Source organism: Pteropus alecto, unplaced genomic scaffold (genome assembly GCF_000325575.1).
Source record: "Pteropus alecto unplaced genomic scaffold, ASM32557v1 scaffold246, whole genome shotgun sequence".
NCBI classification, from domain to species: Eukaryota; Metazoa; Chordata; class Mammalia; order Chiroptera; family Pteropodidae; genus Pteropus; species Pteropus alecto.
Genome location: NW_006437742.1, coordinates 1,301,111 through 1,305,687, shown reverse-complemented (window position 1 = coordinate 1,305,687; position 4,577 = coordinate 1,301,111).

Below are 4,577 nucleotides of genomic sequence, written 5' to 3'. Positions count from 1 at the left end.
AAGTCAAACCTAAGTAAATGGGGAGACATACAATGCTCATGGACTGGAAGACTCAACATGGTTAAAATGCAAATTCTCCCAAATTGATCTATAGTTTTAATGTAATATCTTTCAAAACCCCAGTGATATAGATGAGCTTATTCTAAAATTAACAAGGAAAGGCAAAGGAATTAGAAAAACTAAGAAATATATGAAAAAAGAATAAAGTTAGAGGAGACACCCTGAATGATTGTAAGATTTATACAAAGTTAGATAATTAAGATAGTGTGATATCAGTAAAGGGATAGGCACACAGATCAATGGGACAGAAGAGAGCTATAAAAAGACAGAGACCTATAAAAAGAGATAAAGGTGCAAAGGCAAGTCAATGGAGAAAACAATTTTTTCAACAAATAATGCTGAAACAATTGGATATCTGTATGTTTTTTAAAAAGTCTTGATCTAAATTTCATACATTGTATCAAAATGAATTAAAATTGATATTAAGTCTAAATGTAAAATCTAAAACTATCAAACTTTTAGAAGACATAGAAGAAAATCTTCCTGACCTTTGGTTACGAAAACAGTTTTTAGACATGGCTCTAAAAGCTTCATCCATAAATTAAAAAATTGATAAATTGGACTTCATCAAAATGTAAAGCATTCACTCTGTGAAAAACACTGTGAAGAGAATGAAAAGATAACCTACAAACTTGAAGAAAATATTTGCAAATCACATATATGACAAAGAACTTATATTCAGAATATATAAAGAACTCTTACAACTCAATAATAAGACTTATTGAAACAGACCAATTTTTTTAAATGAGCAAAAGATTTAAAATATCTCTTTACAAAAGGCATAAAAATGTCTTGTAAACACATTAAAATGGTCATTCAAGAAATGAGAATTAAAACTATACAGCCACTTGAAATTAAAATGAAAAAAATATCAATACCAAGTTTTGGCAAGGATGCGAAGGAATTGGAACTCTGATGGTGGGATTTTACAATGGTACAACCACTTCAGAAAGCACTTTGGCAGTGTCTAATAAAGTTAAGCATATACCTACCATATAATCTAGTCATTTCCCTCCTAGAGAGAAAGGAAAACATATGTCCACACAAAAACTTGTACACAAATGTTGTTAGGAGCTTTACTTACAATTGTCAAAACTAATTCAAATGCCCAGTAAAAGCAAATAGATAAATTGTGGTCTAGTCATACGATGGAATACTACTCAGCAATAAAAAAATAATTGACTACTGATTTATGCAACAACATGGAAGAATCTCACAAATATGATGTGTGGAAGAACTCAGACAAACTATACATACTACATTATTCTAGTTGTACAAAATTCTAATCTATAATGAAGAAAGTAGGTTAGTGGTTGCCTAGGAATGGGGAAAATAGATTACAAAAGAGGCCCAAGGAAACTTTGGGGGATATTGGATATATTCAATATCTTGATTGTGGTAATGGTTTCACAGATAAACATATGTGTCAAAACTTATTAAATTGTGCCCTCTTCACATGTGCAATTTATTGTAGGTCACTTACTCAATAAAGCTGTTTTAAAAGATTATAAAAATTACACTAACTTAATTTAAAATGTCACACATGAAAGGATACATATCTATGATTCCATTAAATAAAGTTTGAGACCACAAAAATGTTTTAATTTACTTTAAAATCAGAAGGAAAAAGTGAGCTTTTAGGTCAAAGAAAATGCTTTAATATATGATGTTAATATATTTGTCTTTATACTAATATATCCATAAAATATCAGTTTTGATCTTTTTTATGAACTAAGGGCCCACTAAAGCAAAAGTACCTGGAACCCATGAAAATCATAATATATCTCTGTCTACAGTGAATTATATTTGCAAAGTCACAATAATATAACCATTATTTATTGGTTGTCAACTTTTAGAATCAACCTACAAAGCATCAAAGCATGGGAGATAGGAGAGAATGTAAATGTTATCAACCTTGACAGTGTAAAAGTAATTGTACATTTGACAGAAACTAGAGGTAGAAACAGAAAAGAGGTGAAGGAACTTGAACAGTTCCATTTGATAAAAGTGGGGAGTCAAGAGATGCTGTCTATAGTTGATGGAATAACATATAAGTGTTTATGTACATTATTTGATGTTACAAAACTATTTAGCAGGAGAACTACAATACTATATACCTATTGGGTAGTGTGGAGAAATGGAAGTGGATGTGTTATAGACCCCTGCATTGTCATCTATCATAGTAGAAATTCAATAGATGAATATCTCAAATTGATAAATTAAGAAAAGTGGCAAAGCATATTATTTGGAGAAATAGAGGTCAATCAGTAGAAGAATTAAAAGAGAAATGTTAAAAGTAGCAGCTTTGTGGAACTGAAGTTTGAGGGGACTAGAACAAAAGATTCTGCTTTTTCTTATAAGCTTGATTTTTTTTAAACCAGGTGCATGTGTGATTTTGATAAAAATGAGGTCAACTTCTTTTGCCTGTTATTCTCTACTTGAGCAACATTTGTATCTTTCGCTGCACTTATCCCAACGTGTAATTACTTTAGTAGTGTGTGATGATTTGGTCTATGTGTTTTTCCCATTAGACAACTCCATGAGGACAAGATCAGTTTGCCATTTTCACCAATCTATGCCCAGCACCTGGCACAGAAGGTAGCCCAGGAATCGGGGTCTCACTACACATATCACCCTGGGAACTCCACATTCAAAGGCCTCTACAAACTTCTTCTCTAGGACCACTGGCAATTGAGATGGGAAGAGCAGGGATGAGTATTAGAGACAAATAATACTACAGCCAAATAGTACCAAAGAAAGGGCTCTAAATCTTCCCTAGTGGGAGTATGTGCTATGGCAAATTAGAGATGCACTTATCCCTCTAGCCCTGAAATCCTCTTTAAAAAACACCAAAGAATGCCTCAAAGGGGAAAAGAAATTCTAAATGGGCCTCCGGCATCTCTTAGTCTAGGAGATATGAGCCTTCAGCACTTTAACACCAGCTGGGCCTCCTCTCAGTGGCCCTGGGCTTGTGTCTGCCAGCAAGCAGAGGTGGGTCCAGTAGATGCAGTTGATGTAGTAGACAGTTCTGAAGAGGAGTCTGGAAACTGCTTGGAGGTTAAGCAGAAGATTATCTGAGTCAGCACAAGAAACCCTGGGGTGGGGAGCAGAGGAAGCAGGCTATCATAAACTTATAGAGCCATTTCCTTGAGAACTTGGGTGTTATTTGACCTGTGAGGCCTTTCCCTCCTGACCTCAGTCCCACATCAGGCCACTGGAAAGTCATGAGTAGGGAGATTTTGAGGTTCAGACAACCTTATGGAACTCCTTGGCTGGCTGGGCTTTCCTGGAGAAAGCATTCCTCTAATGAGGGGAACCCCAAAGAGTGGAGCATTGAAAAAGGCCAATGAAGAATTATGAGTGGCACTTTTGGAGGACCTGGGTGGGAGGCAAGATGGCTCACAGGGAGAAAGTCCTTGCTTAGCAGGCCTAGAAACCCAGCTTCTGGAAATTGCTCCTCCCCTTTCCAGAGAGGCAATGGTGTTAATTTTTTCAGGGTGTTAGTTTTGTCTACCTAGCGACTGGAACATTCCTCCTAAGTTATCAATAGGCACTGCAGTCACTCAGAACCTTTCTGGAATGAGTAAGTCAAAATCGGGAGTTCATTTGATCCATTTTGAACTACTGCTGCATGTAGTTCAGTCTTTGGCCCCTCAGGAGACAAGTGACAGATTTATTCAGGTGAAGGAAAGATTGGGAGTTGTAAGTAGAGAAATGAACAATGAAGCAATTTCTCATAAGTGGGGAGGGCTCGAAGTAGAAAGCATGAAAAATGCTCCTCCTGTGCTAGGCATGTGTTTCTCAGGGCCTAGGGCAAAGGCAGGACATGGTGTTCCGCTCTTAGAGTGATTGAAGAAGCTGGTGACAGCACATAGCTTGCTGCTGGGCTGGCAGGTCATACTGTCCTCACCACCACCCTCCAATGGCTCAGGGACTACAGGGAGTCTCCATCATTAGAACACAGTTTCCCCTGATTCCTCAGCCCTCACGTATCAAAGAGCAGCAGTGGCTACTTTACTCTGGGCAGTAAGGAGTCTCTGTTAGACAGCCTTAATATATGCAAGTGATTCAGAGCCTAATGTTGCTTTCTTCCCAATGTCTAACTGGTTTTTTTCTCAGCTCCTGCACTTGACCTGACTTCCTTTTTCGAAGTTAGTCACCAAATACCCAAAAGGAACTCCACATTCGAAATGATCTTCCTCTTCTTTCTCTGGAGTCAGTAGAGTAGTTAAAGACACACACTCTGGAGTCAGACTGCCAGGATTTGCAGCCCAACTCTGCCATTTCCAAGCTGTGTAGCCTTAAGCAGTTTATTTACCTTTTTTTTTGTACCAGTTTTTCATCTCTAAAATGAGAGTAACTACAGTGTTTAACTAATGGAGTTGCTGTGAGGATTAAATGAGACAGGTAACGGCCCTGGCACCTAGTTAGGGTTCACTAATGTTAGTTTTTATTATTTGGAATGAGAAGTCCTTTCTCTTGGACTTCCCTGCTCCTCTAGTTTTGGATACCTGCTC